The sequence below is a fragment of the Scleropages formosus genome, chromosome 1, assembly GCF_900964775.1.
Source record: "Scleropages formosus chromosome 1, fSclFor1.1, whole genome shotgun sequence".
Classification (NCBI taxonomy): domain Eukaryota; kingdom Metazoa; phylum Chordata; class Actinopteri; order Osteoglossiformes; family Osteoglossidae; genus Scleropages; species Scleropages formosus.
This window is the reverse complement of record NC_041806.1, coordinates 6,102,132-6,123,063: the sequence shown is the minus strand read 5'-3', so window position 1 is coordinate 6,123,063 and position 20,932 is coordinate 6,102,132. Positions and strand designations below refer to the sequence as shown.

Below are 20,932 nucleotides of genomic sequence, written 5' to 3'. Positions count from 1 at the left end.
TTCTGAGTTTTTTTTTTTTTTTTTAAATACATGTGCTGTGTATATGTCCACACAGACATTCTCCAGTTTGTCTGGACCTGCTGCCACTCTTTGCTGAGACACATTGAGTATTCCACATCGGGAATTCCAGATTGCGCTCCTGCATGAATTTTCCGCCTTTGAATCTGGAACGGAAAACGAATTATAGCTCTTCGCCAGTCCGTTAAGAGGACAAATCTCCTCTTCTTGCAAAGTCATTGATGTTGCTGGGTCTTCAGTCCCGGGACGTCGATGTGGACGGACCGCATCCTTGGTTTGCTGTTCTTGTGTTCCGATGTCCTCCCGTTCTGCTCCTTGTCCCACGAACCACCGTTCCGTTTCTTCCTGTATCATCTGCAACAGCAGTCACACTGGGTCACAGCACTCCATCCCACCGCCGCCGTCTGGGAGCCTCGAGACTCCCGGGGCAGTCCCGAGCGCCTTCGTCTCTCTAAGAAAATGGACGTGCGATTGGATTCATGGACCGGAAGACCAACAAAATGGACGAATAGACATTGCTTCAATGCGACCAATATCTGGTCTGATTGACAGACAAACCTCAGCCTGCCGAAACGCAACATCTCATTCTCATGGACACCCAATCTGACTCGGTGAAAATGTCTGCCACCTGATCAGCATCGGTCCCTGGAGGAGCAGCAGGTAAAGCGCGACGGAGCATGTGACGGCCTTGGTCCTCAACCCCTGGGGGTGCCCTGCCGATCTCCATCCACCGCCCCCCCCCCCCGCAGAAACTGCTTCGCCTGTCTGTGAAGCATCATCCATCTGACTTTGTGCTTTTTCCCCTCCAGCCGGCAGGCGTGTTGCTGTGCGTCTGTGGGAGAAATGCTATCAGCAGGCAGCATTCCTCCATTTGGCTGTGCTTCCTGCTCCTCCTCCTCCTCCTCCTCCTCCTCCCCCCCCGACACGACTCCTTAGATGGTACAGGCTGTGCAGCTCTGCTGTAATGTAGCTTCACTTAGCAGATGCACAGATGCTGAGCAGCCATCGCACCACCATGCTACTGATATCATTCTGGATGTGAGATGAGATCTCGCACACGCCAGGTGAGTTAACAGTGCTCGGTGCATGAGATCCAAACGCGTGCGTGCCTGCCTCCGTCCTGCCTGTTTTTCCTGCTTTAGCATCCCCTGTCACCTGCCTCCTTCACACTCAAATGGTGAGAGGGGATGCTTCCGTGCACTTGGTGCGCTGGCGTGTTTATTCGGAGAGGTCAGGAGCTGAGGTAGCGCGAGAGCGAGGCAAGCGCCTCTTTGAGCCTCCTGTCGCTTCCGCGGATGGCTGTCAGCCCCGTCACTTGTGGCTCCCTGAAGAGAGACGTACGCAGACAGGCACACGCGTCCACCGTGAGGCGAGATTCGGACTGTTGGCTCCCAGCAGGATCTGGACCCGGAGCTCTCTCAGCCATCTAACCCAGAAGTCAGGGTGGCCTCTCTGTCGGCGGAGAACGGACTGCAGCGGGATTAGGTGGACGTCGGTCCTCCGATCGCGTTTGCCCGTGCCTTGTTGAGCAGGTCCGCACTGGAGCTTGGAAACGAACGCAGCGCTGTGACACCTCGGAGGAACTTCCTCCTCTCCGCACATGATTTCAATCTTCCCGTTTCATTCCCGGCTGCCGGATCACCTTGATTATTCCCTCAAGGTGTTGATGTGACCTCTGTTTCCGTCTGCCTACGCTGCGTCAGGAGTTGCATGAATGAGTGTCACAACCTTCCAGCGTTGGGAAGGTGGCTGCTAAGACCTTTCTGGTGACAATTATGGCATTAGTGCTGCAGTTACAGCGTAATCCCTGTGACAGTAACAAAGATGGGTGCTCTGGAGTTCAGCACAGAGTGACTTTGAGCTCTGAAGGCATCATGCCGGGCAGGGGAAGCGGGACTGACCGTCTGCAGTGAGCAACCTGGTGCGCTGGCTCCAACCCTTCTCTTTTCATATTTCTGGCTTGGTTTCTATTATAATAAAACATATAGGTAGACAAGATGCAGCAATTTCTCAAAATGTTTTTTTTTTTTTTTTTTTTTTTTTTAATTTTAACCGAACAGATTTGTTTTGAACTGCCGTCATAATTCACATTTTGCTAGTGAAAACAGAATCTGTTGGATTCCATTTGTCGTGATCAAAGGGTACGCTACTAAATAAATCTGAACACCCCATTAAAGGTTGACATAACGACTTCGTCTCGTTGTCAGTATCTGACTTGAAGTTTTCTGTTGTCATGTCTAGCTGACATAGATTAAATGTGTTTAGATCTTATCTTTTCCTGCAAAAGCCCAGTGGAACTGAGGCTCCTTAAGCTGCAGTCCCTCGGTGGAGTGTTTTTTTGGAAGATGGCTGATTGGTTGACATTGGGTCATGAGGCCCGTTCAGGTGGCTCAGTCTTGCTCATCCGTGCGTCGAGTGCCGAGATCGTTTATTTAGTTTACTTGCCCATTAACAGCCACCCTACGGAATGGTAGCCTGACTGGTTCATCAGGTGGCTTCAGTTAATTTCCATCATGTGGGGCATCAAGACTTTGGAAATAATTTACAGAAAAATATCTTTTTGTATTTACTATGCATCAAGAGTTCAGGCTCGGGAAAGATCATACCAATGATAACTTGGCAATAGCGCTAGGTAATTATAGCAAACAGCCACAATGGGGCCCTCTTTCTGTGCAGTGTTCCCCAGGCTGTTAGCCTGTCGCTGGGGGGTGTGTGCCGTCACCGCCAGGGAGGGAGACAAAAGGGCTGGAGCACAGCGTGAGAGCGTAGTGCTCTTTTCAGATATGCAGCACCATCAAAGGCTGCGGAGGTGCCGGGACTCCATAGATGTCACAGCGTAGCGGCCTTCAACAAGTCAGGAGACGTGGAGTAGGGGTTCCCTATTACGTCTTCTACTGTCTGCCTGTGATGGGACAGCATTCCCCAACATGATTTGAGGGGTTTGTTTAATTCACTTCATGGACTCTAACTTAATTATCTTGGTCTTGTAAGGACTGTCAAGATGGCACCGTGGGTGCCTCACTGCTCCTGCACTGTGCTTTGGGATGTGGGTTTGAATGCAGCTTAGTCTGTGAGGAGTCTTCGAGTTTTCTTCGAGCCCCGGTTCCAGACGACGCTAACTGGGGGGCGGGCAGGCGTTTACTTGGATCATGAAAGACTGGACTTGGGGGGAGAGTGAAAATCTCGGGGGGGAGGGGTCAATGCCCACATCAGCTCCCTTCGAATGGTGGCCTTGTTCTCCCCATGTTTTCGTGGAATTCCTCCAGGTGCTCCCACAGTCCAAAAACATGTGTCTCAGGTGAACTGGTAACTCTAAATTACCCTTAATGTGTCCGTAAGGGAATGAGTGTGTGATCACAATGCAATAGACTGGCGTCCAGTCCAGGGTGTACCCTTCATCATGCTCTTTGTTTTTGGGGTGGGCTCAAGTCCACAGCAACCTTGCATTGGGCAAGCGGTTGCTGATATTGAATCAATGCATGAATGGACCTAAAAGACCTGAAGGCTGTTGTTTTTGGGATTCAGAGGTTGATTGTTGCTAGCAGCGGCGAGGACGAAAGGTTTAGGGCACTGGGGTTGTTTGAATCCTCAACACTTTCAATGCAGGCTGGGAATCTACATAGCTTCAATAAGCAACATAATCATTTTTCATGAATAGATCCTTCTCAAAATTAAATATATGCAAGTTTCTCCCGATAATTGATCTATAAATGCGAAAGACAGCAGGGCCACGTTTGACAGATTGGATCTAGGATTGGGAATTATAATGGGATCACTGGATTTCAGAAGAGAAGGGGAGATCTTCATACCTAAATTTAGTTTCAGCCCAGCTCTGTGGATTTACACTACGAGCTTACAGTGAATTACAGGATCTCAGTTACTCAGAACTGTTCCTTTCAATGTGAAAATTTGGGTTTAATGTTAGAGTGGCTATGCTGTCTTTAAAAAGAGAATTTATGCATGAATATCAGGCTACAACCAGCAGAAGGGTGCTGTGAAACACCGAGAAAGATTTACACAGACCGCTTCCACCAGTTATGATTACCATTCCTACATTAACAACAAATACTAACATGCAAAGCGTCAGAAACACTTCTTTTTGTGCGCTCCAGGGAAATTAAGCTGCTTTTTAAATGACCAGTCTAAAGCCAACCGAAGTGAAATAAATCTACGGGAGCTGGATTGGTGCAAGTCTTCAGAGAATTGCGTATGAGTCACCAGTGTTGCCATTTCTTGCAGACTGGGGACCTTAATTTAGATGTGACACTTTAAGGATCGGTGGAAAACCCTGAACGGTGTCGTCATTTCACACCCAAGGGATGCTTGTGACCGCGCGCAACGGAACCGCGCTCGTTCGCAATAGCCGCCTTTGCACTTTGCGTTCATTCTAACGCGTGCTTCGGGGACTCCGTGCGCCGTGATCGCGCAGTCGTAATCGTGGATGGGGTACTCCGACGGGGTAGTGTCCGCGCGGAAGTTCTCAGCTCGTAGGCCTGCTGCGTATGGTGTCGTAGCACCGCGCTACAGCACTGTAGTAGCTGTAGTTGAGCGCTCCAGCAGAGGTAGGGCTACTGCGCTCCGGCGTACGTTATTACGCTCCTCTAATGAGGACACCCACGCGGTGACAAGCCCTGGCTCTACAGCGAAGATGGAGGTCACAGTCTGTTCCGTGCAGGAGACAGGCTTGACGCGGTGGCTGCGATCAGTTCTCTCGCTGTTAGCTAATTATCAAGTGTCCTCGGCAACTGCTGAGCACACAGAGCTGCAGGCGGCGGGCGAAGGAGCTGGACCGATGCCCTCGGGGTTGCGGCTCTGAGTGGCAGGCAGCTGTTACGGTGCAGCTGCGGAGCCGAGCTCTCCCGGCGTTATAGCGTATTCCTTCCCAAATCGACTCTTACCCGAATCTGTCAAAGAGACCTGAGCGAAAATACACGTGCAGTCCACGTCCCCGAGGATATTGCTCTTCTATTCACTTGTTTGAACGTTTTTAGCTCGTGCTAAAACACCTCAAAAGCATAACTTTGGGTGCGGGTTTCGTGCTCGTCGTACGTGGCTGTTGTCGAGGAGAAGCTTAAGATGGAGTTTTTCGGTGGCAGTCTGTGTTAGCAGCCAGTCTTGGGTGTGATGTTTTTATTATTGCTGGAAGCAGATGAATCATGCGGTTTGCTAGTGCACTTCGCAAGTTTTATGTAATACAAAGAACCGTGGGGGGGAAAAAAAAAAAAAGTAGGCACTTTAAACGTTTTAATTATTTTAGGCTTCACCTCTGTCCCCTGGGGCCTTGAGGAAGAAAATATAAATACCCTGTGGTGGATCGATGCACTTGCTGCCCTGGCTGGCTAACCAGAAGGTTGTAGGCTTAAATGCCAGGGTGAGACACACAGAGTTCTTACAAAGTGTCTGTAATGTGCTGCATGATTCATCCACTTGCAACAGTGACTAAAAACACCCTAGACTGGATGCTTATCCAGATCCTCAGTGAAAATCACAGCTCCGCACAAGTCACCATCGGCATATACGCAGCTCATATATTACCGAACCCATTGCCTCACTGCTGCGCAACAAACTCTTAAATAATGCACTACATGGTAAAATGTTCTCTCAAATATTTTGCACGGCGCGTCTTCAGTTCTTTATTATCTCACGTTAGCCAAAGAGTTGACGGATCGAAAAGTGCGTTGCTGCCGTTTCAAATTCTTTCAGGGCTTTCGTATATTTTAACAGGGCTTCCAGATGTTCAAACATGTTTCAAAAACTCACAGGCGCTGCAGAATTGAAGCTTTTCAAGAAACGGAAACATCTTTGTACCTTTTATGACACGTTTGTTTTGTGTCCTCTCTTTCTTGGGAAACCTTTTCTTTTTTCCAGTCAACTCCGAAGCCAGTTTAATTATAAGCGTATTTCTGGGAAAGAAAAAAAAAAGGAAATGCCTAGTATTCTTATCATACTTTTTAAAGGAAAAACTCTTTACAAGACGAAAACTATAATTTAAAGACTGATAGTATTCATGCTTATATTTTAATCCAACTCATATTGTCCATATCTCAACAGTCAGCGGATAGCGCAAAAATGACAGCTATTAACTTGTAACCTGAAGGATGCTAGGTCAAGTCCCACCGCTTGCTACTGCTGCAACACTCCTGAGCAGTTTGCGCACCCTGAGCTGCTCTAGCAATTACCATACTGCTTAAATGATTCAAATATTGTAAGTTGCTTTGTGCAAACGCATCGTAAGCAATATATACTGTAAGTAAGAGTATATACTATGTGCTGGAGCAGCACTGAAAGTCACATTTTTGGCTGATGGAGTGTGGCAGACAAATATTAAGATTAGCGGTATGTACTACAGTATAGTAAGTACATTTTTTAAAAAGGAGCCGGTTGTGTCACTTGTGCAAGTTACTTGTTTTGGTGCATTTTACCGCAGTAAAGTACTCACAACAATGTCAGCAACGGAGGGAAACTGTAAACCCCCTGAACGGTGTGCCTGTGTTGTAAGTGGCACACAGTACAAAAGCACTTGTGCTGCCGCATGCCCGCACCGGGGACTGGCAGGCATGCAGGCGTGGGAGTGAGTGGGCATGGCTGAACCCTGAGCTGGCGCTCAATCCAGCAGATGTTTTATTCATGACTAAGTCTAAGTGTTACACGTTCTGAGCGCCCGAACGGAGGGGTCCCTGCCACCCACAATGCTACATGATCCCACGTCTCAGACCTGAAAGGACACAAAAATAAAACGCTGTTCAGACATATTGGCTTCGAGTAAAAATAGGAACACCGGGCCTTTCGAATGCAGGAGGAACAAGTTTTGTTTATTTATCGAAAACCACGTAATTCTCTCTCTAATACTATAAGAAGCAAATGAACAGCAGGCAGGATACTTGGGCGTGTTTTATAAAAGGCATGTTTTAGTTCTGAATTACGTGGTAAATGCAGCAGAGCATACAAACTGGAGTAAATGTATTGCATCACAAACCCAAGAAGGTCCGCAAATGACTAATGAGCTTGGACCAGGGCTTGGCAACCCTAGTGCTGCAGGGTAAGCAGGTTTTTTTTCCCCCCAGCTGAGCTCTTAATTACTCATCCTTGACTGCAATTTTGATTTAATCCATTGCTCTACTCCAATCATCTTAAACTGAATGCACTAGCTGGGAATGTGCTGTGATTTTTTTCACTTGCGGAAAGTATTCCCAGACTTTGCCAAGCACCATAACGGGCCTTAATAAATCAACTTCTTTCAGGCATTTTTTGCCTGGGTGTCTTCCTTATTAGCCATCTACATATCAATTATACAAGTTACGGGAAGTGGGAATTACAGATACCTTACTGTAGTAGAGACACAGACCTTGTGCGTTCCGCCATTAAATCAGTTATTTGTTAAATCAGTTATTTTTATATATGGATCAATTGCAATAGCTGCTCCTAAGTAATGTAATATCTTTTGTAGGATTTTGTTGCACTGAAAACAAAAATAAAATCCGTCAAGTAAAGGTTGCAGAAGAGAACCTTTAAACACCTACCTTTTTCTACTATACTTATCATCAGTAGCCGTTGCTAAAAATACAGTGTGAAAAAGGAACGGGGAGGACGGAGCCTCTTTTAGGCTATTTCCACATCGTCGCGCTATGGGCCTGACAGGCACGGCAGCTCGACACACGCACCACCCTCCACTCCATGCTCCCAGGCCCAGGCGGTGTGTCAGATGTCCAGGGTGCCAGGCTGCACTTCGACTTTGTCTCATGTCATCATCAAGACTACTGGTCAACGTTGATGTCCGTCAATCCGTCAGTTGGCTTTCACCAAGGGTTATGCATCTTTGAGAATCCCCTGTCATAATGAGCTGTGAGGGGAATTTCTTGAAGGAGGAGAAGATGGAAACAAGGAAATTATTCATTTCCCTTTTGGGAATAATGGTATGATTCCACCAATTTCTTTTCAGAAAATATATTTGTTTCACAAAGTTTATATAGAGAAGTTCATGATATACTCTCCGGCCACGTAGGCACACCTAGCTAGTACCAGGTGAGAACCTCTTTTGCTTCCAGAACTGCATAAACTCAGCAAAAGGTGCTGGACACATTGCACTGGGTTCTTGGTCTATGCCATCTTGACAGTTTCATATGGTTTCTGCAGAATTTTGGCGGCACATTCAGCCTGCTAACATCGCATTCCTCCTCGTCCCAAAGATGCCCTATTGGTTTAAGAGGTGGGGATTCTGCAGGCCATTGGAGTAAAGGGATTGTCACGTTGGAATCATACTGAGATGATGTGTGCTTCGTGACACGGCACACTTTCCTGTTGAAAGTACCCATTTTATCAAGGCTAGAATTGCTACGAATGCACATCCCTGGTCAGCAACAATGTGTTGGTACTCTGGCTTTCAGCTGATGCTCGGTAGATACTAAACGATCTAGTGTACACCAAGAAAATACTCCCCACACCACTACCAGTCGGGATTATTGATTCCAGGCAGGATGTGTCCATGGATTTAATCTTTCAACACTAATTTCTGATCTTTTCGTTACCATGTCGTAACAGAAACCTTGATTTGACAAACCAGGCAAGATTTTTTTCCGCTCTTCAGCCATCTGTTTAGATGGCGGTATGTCCACTGGAACTTCATCTTCTTGTTCTGGGCTTATACAAGTTGGCATGGTTCCCCACTGGTTTCGCCTGTCCACTTCAAGATTTGACTGAGTTGTGCATTGTGGGGTGCCATTCTCTGCACAAATGCACTATACTGAGCTGTTATTGTTGCACTTGTGACCTTCTGGTTAGCTTTAACAAGCTTGTCCATTTTTGTCTGACCTCTCATTAAAAGTGTGTTTTTACCCACAGAAGTGCTGCTGAGACTTTTAGCGGTTCTTGTTTATTTCACGATTCTCTGTCAACTGCTTAGACTGCAGTGTGCACTATTTTATGGAGGGTGGCTGCTTCTAAAATGCTAGATCTGATGTAGCTGGCACCGCATAATGTCCGTGTTCAAAGTCAATTAGGTCACATATCTGGTCAATTTTAATGTTCTTTTGAACAGTACCTAGACATCTGGACCTCATCCGAATGCTTTATATATTGAATCCCAAACATATGACTCACTAATTATAGGGGGCATGCTGTATGCGCAAACAGCCCGGTGTACCTAATAAAGTGGCTGGTAAGTCTACGCATCTATACTGGTTAAGAAAAGATTGTGAAAGTTGGAGTCTAAGGGCTATTATAAGATGATACAGTTATTGCAGGCAGTACATGTGCAAGAAGGTTAGATATAGGAAGCTAAAATGTTGGACCAAGTCTCTGTGTAGTACGTTGTCCGGAAGCAGACTTCTGGGCCGACCAGCCCATGAGTTCTTGGCCAGATGCTACTTAATCTGTGGCAGAAAACAAAAACGAGACCAATGGAGTATTATTTATTTACTCTTTATGCATCTATACACTTGAGGGGAATAACATCAGGGGACTAAGTTATGGCAAAGCATGCTCCCAGTTGGTGGGAAAGTCCAGAACAGTGAAAGTGGGCATAGCATGGTACTTAACGGGAATGTTAAAATGCAAGGGTAGGTTGAGAGCACTTACACCTCAGTTAGCTAGACAGATCTGTGTTTGAAGTCTAGATTTAACTGCAGTACTGGTGGAATATGCTTGTTTTCTCAGGCTGGATTCAATGTGCTTGAATATTGAATTTGAGCAAATTATTTCTGTGAGAGCAAAGACCTCAGCATTTGCTGATTCTATGAAAATTAATGTCCTCTATTCACTTACGAGTTGGCCAGTCCACCCCCTTCCCCTGCAAAACAACAGCTTTGATCACTTGTTTTCGCAATTTTTAAAACATATCAGTTTCATGACAAGTACATTGATTTGCAATGCAAGCTTGAATTAAACTGCTGTGTTCCAGGCTGGAGCATCCTACAACGTGAGCCGCAGCGATGGCTACAAACCTTAAGGGACAAAAAAGCTTGGCTTAGTTTAGACATAGTTTACTGGGCCTCTTTGAGTCCAGAGGTGCTTTCTATGTAATCCGTGTGATTTTTTTCATGCTCTTTTTTTTCTGAAATACACCTATAAAGCTTTTTTTTTTTTTTATCCAGAGCTTCTCCACTGTCTACAAATAGTACCTAGGTAAAGCAAAATAAATAAAAGTATAAATACCCATTCATTTTGTTTTTTATGACCTTGTGTGTGGGCCACAGGTGATCAGACTGGGCAGGACAAATGCATAGGACATTAGGTTTTACCAACAAAACATGTTTCATTCTTTAACAGAACAAAAACAGGGACATGGGCACTGAGGGAGAACAAAACCAATAAACTGATACAGACCAAAAGTCACAGGAAGACGACCTGCACAAAGCAAACCTAGGTTAGTTCCAGGCAGCTCTCCTGCTCCCTCCCAAAACTTCCCCAAAATGGTCCCTTCTGCCGTCAGACCAGCTGCTTCAAATTCCTTATTAATTCCCTCCCAATTGTGAGCAACTGGTCTTCATTATTTTGTTTATTCAGGGGCAGCCAGTAAGGAAATGTCCACTGGGAAAATCCTACCCTCCTAGATGGCTGCACTGTCCCCAAGCTCAGCGTTCGTGTCGTGTCCTTCCCAGAAAGTTGCTGTAACTATTGAATACAAATACAAAAATCATAGACATTTAGCAACATTTAATTACACACAACAATTACCATTAATAGAAGCAACCAAAATTCAAAGACTAGCTTTTGACATTTCAGAAAAAACTAGAACGTGGATAGCTGCGTGTCATTTTCCCCGTTCAACTTTCATTAAATCCTGCTTTGCTCCCAGACTCGATTACATTCTTGAAATACATGCTTAGTCCTGTATAACGAAAACCCGCTACAGCACCTCGTGAAAGTATAACGCTGGAAATCACTGACATCTCTCAAAATTTTGTACATATTTTAAACACGTAAGCCAGTTTGATTCTCACCTATTTTTTAGATTTTTCATATGCCAACCAGAGATCCGTATCAGAGATTCAAAATTACAGTTACAGTAGCTCAGAAAGCATTCAAAACAAAAGACCTCGTTTATAAGTGCTGTTACGTTATCACTTTAACCTCCAAAAACTTTTTTCACTCTGCTTTCGGGGTTGGTGACTGCAATAGTTTAATGTGACAGGAACACACTAAATATTCATTAGATACATGAAAATAGAGCGGGCTGACTTTCGTCGCGGCTGCTTAGAAATGCGCATTGCGAGCGGGGCACTTAAGGTCACCGGTGTTCACTTTCGTGCAAATTCGACTGCACAGTGTTTGCTTGTGACTGCACACAAGGGAGCAGTCCCAAAATCAGTGCAGCCATCTGCACTGATGGTCCTATGGGATAGGGATGATAAACAATGCTTTTGACAGAAGTAGATCCTACACAGTGGGCAGGTCCCTGGTCCTCCGGTGTCCCAGCTCTGCCTCCAGCAAAATGAGCAGGCAGTTGAGGCAAAACCATCAGTTATCATGTCGCAAAACAAAGCCTCCCAAATCACAGCGTGGTAAGAGTCATACAAACAGCACTTTACAGAGTGAATCAGAGACATAATGCAGCCACCGCTATTTGAAGGAGAAATCCGTGAGCACGTTGAACAGAGACGAAGAATAAATTCCTATATTTGAAAAGGGATAAGAGCAGGAAACAAACAACAAAAAAAAAAATGCGTTAGATGATACACTTTTCAAAAGTTTCAGAAAAAGCGCTATGAATTATAATTGCAAAACAATTGGCATGTAAGCCACATGTGAACAAAAAACACTATCGGATATATTTTGATGTACTAAAACATAAAGGATCACTGTGTATATTGATCAGATATTTATTGAATAATTGTTGGGAAATTTCACTTCAGGTCAATCTCTCTGTTAATTGATTTTTTTGAGCAGATTCCATTATTTTTCAAGAAATCTTACGATCGAATCTTAGACGTTTTGGTGCAATTAAGCAATTTCAGTTAAGAATCTTAGTTAAATACTGAACCTTTTTTTTTGTCTAGAAATTGAACCAGCAACCCTGTGTCTTTTTTATTTAAAGACCCCTCTGTTTTTTGGCTCTATTATTGGGAATTAGAGTAGAAGTACGCACTGCTGTGGATCCCAACCGGAGTTTGGTAGGTTCCACGGGATCCGTAGATGAGGTGGATCTGCCGAAACGTTTGTCACTCCTCGAACTGTCATTTATTCTGAGTCATTAGGCACGTGTAGCCCAGGGGCTGCAGTAGGATCCAGTCCTGTTAGATAGCAGAAAGTGTGTCCGACATCCCTGACATCAAGTCAGCCGCCCACCCGGCACTGGCCTTGGTTCTGTTGTCTGGATGCTGCGGGATAAATTCGTCTTGACAGCGCAGTGTAAGGCACGGTCTCGGTGCCGTGCAGAGAGCTCTCCTTGGGCACAGCTGTTAAGGTGCGCTGCTGAAAGTGGCTGCATCGGTTTTGGTGACAATTTCGCAAAGCCGAAGTTCTGGACTTTTTAACCCTTTGCTCGCGACTGTCGTTGAAAACGCTACAGCTCAGAAGTGAACGTTATCTGTGCGTAACAGATGTTGAGGCAGGAGACATCAACACCTCAGATGTGACATGGCTTTCAGAATAAGTTAAGCCACAGTATCCATTGTACGGCGTTCAAGGGACACCTGCATACGGAACCGCAGACCTCATCACTTGCTGCGACACACATGACTTCTGAAGAATAGTGGCAACGTTACTGTATCATGTATAATTTCTTGGGTAAGTTCTCTGGCCCATTACCTATTGATGAGATGCTGCAAATTGCTGCTGTGTTCTGCGTAAGAGATGTCCTCATTCTTGAGTGGGGGCTATGGGAACTGCCTACACTCTGGTGATCCTCACAGAATAATACTTCGGCCGCTTTAGATGCTGAACCAAACACCCCTCTCGACTATGAAAATCAAAAGCTGCCACTGAATGCACAGCGTCACAAGGGCACTGTACCGAAAAGGCTGAGTAGGCCAGCATGTGACAGGTACCTGCACATTTGTCATGATTTACGTTTTTTTCATTTAGAAGACGCTTTTCTCCAAAGCGACATCCAATTAACTCTATGTAGTGTTATCAGCCCACACACCTTATTCACCGTGGTGACTTACACTGCTTGATACGCTACTTCCACTGGGTCACTCATCCATACATGAGTGGAAAACACGCTCTCTGTCACTCACACACTACGGGGGAACCTGAACAGCATGTCTTTGGAGTGTGGGAGGAAACCAGGGCACCCGGAGGAAACCCACGCAGACACAGGAGAACATGCAAACTCCACAGACTGAGCGGGGATCAAACCCACGTTCTCTAGCACCACTCAGGCGCTCTGAGACAGCAGACAAATTTCAAAGTTCCTACTGTAATAAACCTTCGTTCCTCACCTGTACCTTGATCGGGTGATAGGTTGCCGTTGAAAATGGTATGTTTCCTGTTTACAGGTGGGTAATGTCTATGGGTATGTCCAGGGTCTATTTACTGTGCCCCTAGTAAATGATTAATTTCTGATTACATGAGAGTAAATGGAAAATGTTAAACATTTGATCATCAGGATCATGAACTTGGCTAAAGATTATGTCCGGTCAGTCAGGATAGTCTGCCTTAGCTGGACTGACGCACTAGTGATGTCAGGAAAAACAGAGGGATGGATTAGGACAGCCAGATGGACCAGAATATGACTTATTCTTTTCTGATTGTTTTTCTTTAATGTGTGAGGGAACCACAATATTAGTCATTTACAGTCTGCTGGAAGAGAATACTTGGAGAGCTGAACTTATTATCTATCATTTTTCTTAAATGGCATTATTTAGTTATACCGTAAATAGACTGGTGAGACATGCAGACTATAAATGCAAGCGCTTGGCTCCTTCCAGGTGATAATTTGAATGTCATGTGATGTGGTACATATTGTCTTTCTCCAAAACAAATTTCACGTCAGAAGTTTCTCCAAACTGATTTAGCTTTGCAGTCCTCTTGTGCGAGAAAAAAAAAAAAAAAAGAAAAAGAAAAAAAAAAACAAGTTAATTATGTTCCCGTTGACTCTAGTATTATAGCTCGGTCTCCACGGAACCTAATTATTTCATGTTACATTTGAGTTTGTACAGGAACTTTATTTAAAAAAATACAGTTCAAAACGGTAACCGTCCTAAATAATTTACAATGTTTTCCCCTTCATGCAAATGCAGTGTGAAAACCATGCTACTCTCTTGGCTGTGAGTCATGATTCCTACTGGATGTTCATTCTCTCAGCTTCCTACCATGATGGGCAAGATCATCATGCTGCTTTCTTCTGTGAGTCACCACACTTCCTGGGTGTGGATTCTCACTGGTTTTCAATGAAGACCATTTGAGAGACATGGGACCAAACAGCGGATGGTAAAAAGGAGGCTGCCATCCCTGGAGAGGGTGTCGTTCGTTTCTTTCGTAGGTACGCACCAGGTCCATTAAATCCATCCCTAATGACTGATTTGGGCGATAATAGATTTGCCTGCACTGCTCTATTAAAAGACTGATTCTAGTGTCTTCGTGCTGTGTTGAGGTTGAAAAATCAAGAATTATCTGTTAAGGCATCCTACAGTTCATTTAGTAGAAGGTTATGGGATTCCATTTTTGAATTGCTTATTTATGACACAACTGAGCTTCATAGGCAGCTTGTGACAAAGAGTAAACTGTTCTGGAAACAATAGCAGAACCCTAGTTTTTGCTTGTCATTTGAGCAATCTTCTAGGCACTCTCAGTGGTGGCCACTTTGGCACACTTACTACTCTTCTTCCTATTAATGGAAGTTCTGCTATGCCAGTACTCCTCTTGCTTGTCCTTGTGCCACCTTTCTTTGACCTTCATGCAACTCTTCTTGACCATCCATGCCTGTATCTTTATTTCTGAAGCCTACATATCACTCTCCCCATCACCTACCTACACTGTACTCACTGCATCCATTAACCCTCAACACTCTTCCTTTTATGTTTATCTCATGCTTTTTTCCCCCAGAGTGATTTGTAATGTTAAGGTTACAATTGTTTACCCATTTAGACAGATGGGTAATTTACTGGAGCAATTTAGGGTAAGTACCTTGCTCACAGGTACTACAGCCAGAGGTAAGGATTGAACATGCAACCTTCAGAGCCAAAGGCAGTTGTGCTAGCTACCATGCTACCCCTTTCCTTTTTCCTATGCAACCTTCACCTATCTGCACTCCTTTCTCCACACCACCTCTGTCCACCTTCTACAGCACCTCCTCCTAAATCATCACTTTATTTCCCCACTCTCCAAATCACTGCACTTTCTCCACATAACCTCTCGCTGCCCTCTACGCCACCCCTCTCTAACGTCCCCATTATCTGTCCACCTGACACATCACTGCTCTTCTGTCACTGTCATTCAGTGTCACGTTTGACCTGAATCAGGGTTAAAACCCATGGTAATTGCCCAGACTACCTCTCTTAATGGTTATATACCTTCTGTTCTGCATGGATCACACCAAGTATTGTCAAATCCAACGACAGTGGACTCTTTTGTCATTCTTCTACTGTTATTTGGCTATTAATATCATTTATGGTCTAATGTTTATCAGTGGTGGACCGACAGACCCTGAACAACCAAAGTACCATAAAGTGAAAGAGCCATTTCTTGCAGTCGTCTTCAGAAGCATTTGACTGCGATCCGTTCTGTGCCACAGGTTGTCGTGCATCTTGCCTAACTTTGCTGAATGATGATGGCTTTGGAGAACGATACTGATGTAGTGTCACGTGGGATTCTGCTACTGAGGTTTGCCGCACCGAATGTCCATGTAGAGCTTTTCACTGGATTTACTTTCTCAGTTCAAGGTGGTGCTCTGGATCGCAATGTTTGTTAAATAAATAAACATTTTATCGACTCTGTTCTTTCAGCGGAAAAGGGGGATGGATCCTGCGGTCCGGGCATGGTTTGAAAGGTTCTGCCCTTTCTCTTTACAGCTCATCCAATTAGTTTAAAGTGTTCCCGTTTCTTCTCCCACTCCTTCAGCCACTCCACTGGCTCTGTTATTACAGAGCATTAAGCTGGTGGGTTTACTGTTTATGCGGTGCATTTATTCTAATGATGCCTGTGGCGACGCCACCTATTCATCTGTGTGCAGATAAGCATCCACGCGAAGATGGGCTCTAGGGTAAATTATCTCCTCTGCTGAGGGACTCGCTGCTTTGCTCTGTGTAATGGCACTTGTGTATGTATGTTGCAGAGGCAAAAAGGTTAAATACTGTTAAATTGCCTTTCTGCTGCTGGGGTGGACGCTAATAAAATCAGGCATGCACAGGTGTCAAAGTGATTGAAATCAGCCAGCTCAGCAACATGTGGACAGTCACCTCTGGGACAAATACGCTCGGTCTCTGCCCTTCTCCCAGACTTCTGGATTTCGGAGTCTTCAATGAAAAGAATGCTGAAAAGGAGATTAGTTCGTTTTACCTACACTAATGGGAACTGGTTGAGTTCCATTTCAATTTATTTAGGGATTGAAAACAGAGATGCTGCTAGCGGGCCAGTTGGTAGCGTAGTGGTTGGAGCTACGGCCTTTGGATCCAAAGGGCATAGGTTTAATCCCTCCCTCTAGCTGTAGTACCCTTGAGTGGGGTACTTACCGTAAGTTGCTCCAGTAAAATTACTTGGCTGTTTAAATGGGTGACTAAGTGTAACCTTAACATTGTAAGTTGCTTTAAAGGAACGAGTGGAATAAATGTTAATGTTTTTTGATGCAATCGGATGATCACAAGAAGGTTGATGGGGTCGAGTCTGGTAAAATAGTGGGTGGAGCAAGCAGGCAAACGTGCAGGCAGTTCTGGGCGGTGAATCCAAGCAGTTTTGCGTGTGGCGAGCTGCAGATTATCATCACCGATCTCTGGATGTGAAGCCGCAATTGTATTTCATCCATCAAGATAGCGGACTGCTCCTATTATCAAGTTTTTCTGTGCCATCTTCTGGTCAAGTAAGAATATTGCCTCAGTCTTGATATGCTTGATGGACTGAAAGAAAATGTAATCATACAGTCATGCTTCTCCCGGTCATTTCAGTTTTCCTATACATTTCAAGAACATGTCGAACTGGGTCGGAGATTAATGTCTGCCGCGCTGGAAATTGTGTCACGGCTGGGCTGAAGGAAACGCGGGTGATGTTTTTCAGAAAAATGTCAATATTTTTACAGGAAAGTATTGCTGGTGTTAGCAGAGGATTTCAGCACTGTGAATGTGCTAGCTGTAAATTAAGTAACTGCAGTGGTCGCTATTAAGCATCACTTATTATAATTATATAGGCTAGATCCCAAATTAAAATATTGTGGCAATACAGAGAAGAAGATGGGAAAAAAATAGACGGACCATGTGATTAGTTAAAAGAGGACAGGGTTGGACCGAGATGCTGTATTGCCTTTCAGAATCGTGAACGCTGCTTCTTCTAGCTGACAGCCGGCACCTCCTACCCGGTGGCCTGTTTTGTCTGGGGTGTTTACTGCATTTTTTTTTTTTCTCAGTCGAATTCTTCACAGTTCACACTGCAGGTCCTTCCGCAGCTCCACTTGTTCGCGATCACAAAGAAAGACTTGTCATTCCATCCAACAGCGAGCCGCACTGACTAAGTACCTAATTAACTAAGGTAATTAAGAGCTTAGTTGCCGCATAAAACCAAACATCCACCGGTTCCCTCCAGTCCGGGGAATATCTTCGCTTTGCTGCTTCAATGCAGAGGAGCAGTGGTTAAAACATTTAAACCGCACATGCTCAGTTTTCACACTAAAAATAAAATAAAACATGTATGACTCACTGTTGCCAAAATCACATGCAATGAAGCCGATTTCCCGAGGTTTTAATTCTTCATCCAGGAGGAGGCTGAGCTTACGTATGACCTTTTTGTTGCTGTATTATGTAGGGGCAGCTGGTAGCATAGCCGCTGCCTTTGGATGCAAAGGTCACAGGTTTGAATCCCGCCTCCAGCTGTAGTACCCTTGAGTAAGGTATTTACCCCAAAACTGCTCCAGTAAAATGACACAGCTGTGTAAATGGACAATTCACTATATATAGATTAACATTATAAGTTGCTTTGGAGAAAACCATCAGCTAAATGTATCTCATCAAACAGTTACCAAAGCCGAGTAGCCCCCACCTGAACTGCAATCACGTTTTTCACCATACGTCTACCGTAAGCAGTGTTTGGGCGTACGACGTCGATTCCCTTTGATCCACGTTTCAGCCCAAAACTCACATAACGTCTGAACCAGAGTAACATTTTCTGCTGAGAGGCACAAATGGTTACTGCGCCGATTAGTATTCATGAGCTGCCTTGTTAAGCATCCCCCGGGCTGATCGAAGCGTGTAGGCCGCGGTGGCGTTCGCCGGAGCCGAACGGGACCCACCGCCCATGTGGCTTTGTCAACGGCAGGACCATGCTGTGCCACAGGTTACCGGCTCTCCCGCAGAGGCGATTGCTGCGTTGCAGTGGAGCTTCAAATGCCCTACCCCCTGCACCGGTGCGTGTGAGATTTCCTCTGCGACTGACTCTGCCTCCATCTCTCCCTTCTCTCTATCTCTCTCTCTCTGAAGGAGTGATGGAGACGACTACCATGTAGGCAGCAGCGGCACCAGACCAGCAGAATGGGAAGCTGCGAGAGGAGCAGTGCTGGACCGCAACCCTGAGAACAGGAGTCCTGTGCAGCTCGGCTGGACGGGTTCAGCGTACCTGTGCCGTCTTATGCGTTTCGCTCCTAAACCAGGGGGACTCCTCTGAGCTCCTCCAGATCCTTGACTGGACAGCACTCTTCATTTTGCCCTCAATCTGGATTAAGGATTTCGCACGGATCGCACCGGAACGATTTGTTTTTTGGTGTTTTTCTTCGACAGCCCTCAAGCCCCAGTCCAGCACTGACTGTCCTTGAAAGCAATACCAGTCACTATGGGAGAAATGACAAATAGTGACTTCCACACAAAGAACCAAAGAAATGAGGCCAACCATGCAGGTGAATTTGGCTGCTCCTTGCAGGAGCTACGCTCCCTCATGGAGCTGCGTGGGCCTGAGGCTGTTAGCAAAATCCAGGAGGACTATGGGAGTACGGAGGGGCTCTGCAGGCGTCTGAAGACCTCTCCTACAGAGGGTGAGTCGAGACGTTCAGCGGCTTCTCTCTCTCTGCATAGATATCGTTCAGTGCTGCAACTGTTTACACTGTGACTTTCGTTGGATTGGTGCAATTTGCACTTTGGGCTGCATATTTTCTTAAACTCAAAAAAAAAAAAACACTTATGCTGTTGTCTTTTATGCAACATAACACTCAGCTGACACTTTTTTCCAAAGCGACTTAGAGCGTGACATTGCTGTCCATTATTAACCCATTTATACAGTTGGGTCATTTTTACTGGAGGAATTTAGGATAAGCACCACACTCGAGGGTACTACAGCTGGAGATGGGAATTGAACCTGCGACCTTTGGGTCTGAAGGAAGTAGCTCTAACCGCTACACTACCAGCCCCAAAATTTTTGCAACAAAAATGCTAAAATTGCTTCGAAATGTTTTCTAATGAAATATTTAAGTGCACAAAATGGAAACGTTACGTAGCAATGTCTAAATAATAAGTACAATCGTAGCGTAAGCAAAGCAATCTGTATTAAAGGAGGCTGATTACAGAAAAAGAAATAAAAGGGCATTGGAACAAGCAAAGAGGAACCACCCTGACTGGAGTCTGTCCTTTCGGACTTCACAGAGTAATTCAAAACCATGGGTAACTTGGAGGTCAAGTGGCTGATCTGGAGGCAATAATGGAGTTTATGGGGTTTACTGTGCTGACAAAACAGTCACTCCATCGGCAGAAGCAGAGATGAGAAGCGGCGAGATGCGCCGTGTAGTTGCGGAGTTGAGAAAACCGACAGATGGCTGGAGTCAGAGGACAGAGTGGGAAGCTCTTGTTTAAGAGAGTGTCGAAGTATGAGGTCAGATTAACATTTACGATCAGAGGATAGTGAGATATACAAATATTATTATAGCGGCGTGTTAAAACAGAATGAAACATACAACCGATACATGAAAACGCTGTTAAAATGAAACAGGGTAAAGCATCGCACATACAAGAATACTTCAGCTGCTCTCGATGAGGGATTGGGAAGTCGATACGAAGTCGAAACGGAAGCTTCTGCAGACCTGACAGAAGGAGCATCGCAGGAGAATTTATGGAGTCTACTATCTGAGACACCTCCAGACCAATAGCGACTGAAGCAGGAGCTGTTTCAGGAGAGCTTCGCGGTGCAGTTTACACTCTTTTTTTTTAAAAAAAGAGAAGCACCGTTTACATATTCAGCACAAAGTTGTGAGACGAAACAAAAAAAATCTGAGCAGTAAATAATGGTAATGCTCGTGTTTAGCAGAAATAAGGGCGACCGAGTCGAAGATTGCGCGAATGACCGTTAATCTCAAGTAGACGACTGGGAATTATTCTATGTGCTGTGAATTCATAATAATAGGTAGAGCTTTGGCAGAGCTAGACTGTGGTGCACGTTGATACCACGAGTTTCTTTCGAACTGATCGGCGATGACAGGCATCAGCCAGTTATTTAAGCCTTCGGGGCCGAGACCGCGAGAGAGATGAGGTGCGAACAAATGGAAGAGTGAGGGAGTAGGCGGGTGAGATCGTGTGCGAGTGGATGAGTGAAGGAGTGGGTGAGCGGGGGGGAAAAGGGGCGCAAGTCGGTGGATGACTGAGTGGGAGAGAACGGACGGGCCCGTGCGTGAGCGAGCGAGCCGATGTGTCGCTGCCACCTCTGTGTAGCTTCAACCGTGAGCCGCACATAGAGGTTCTACCCTCTGTTTCCTGCAGCGGAGGCTAAATCTCCAGGCGTAAAGGGTTAAGTGAAAGTTATGCTGGCGGATCTGTTGCAGCAAACCAGCAGTAGTGTGACTGAGAATTGAAAC

The 20,932-nt window shown here is 45.3% G+C and overlaps 1 pseudogene; it reads left to right on the top strand.

Moving 5' to 3' along the window:
* Positions 1 to 944: 944 nt before the first annotated feature.
* LOC108925547 (plasma membrane calcium-transporting ATPase 2-like) overlaps positions 945 to 20,932 on the top strand; it is a 68,406-nt pseudogene continuing 48,418 nt past the window's right edge.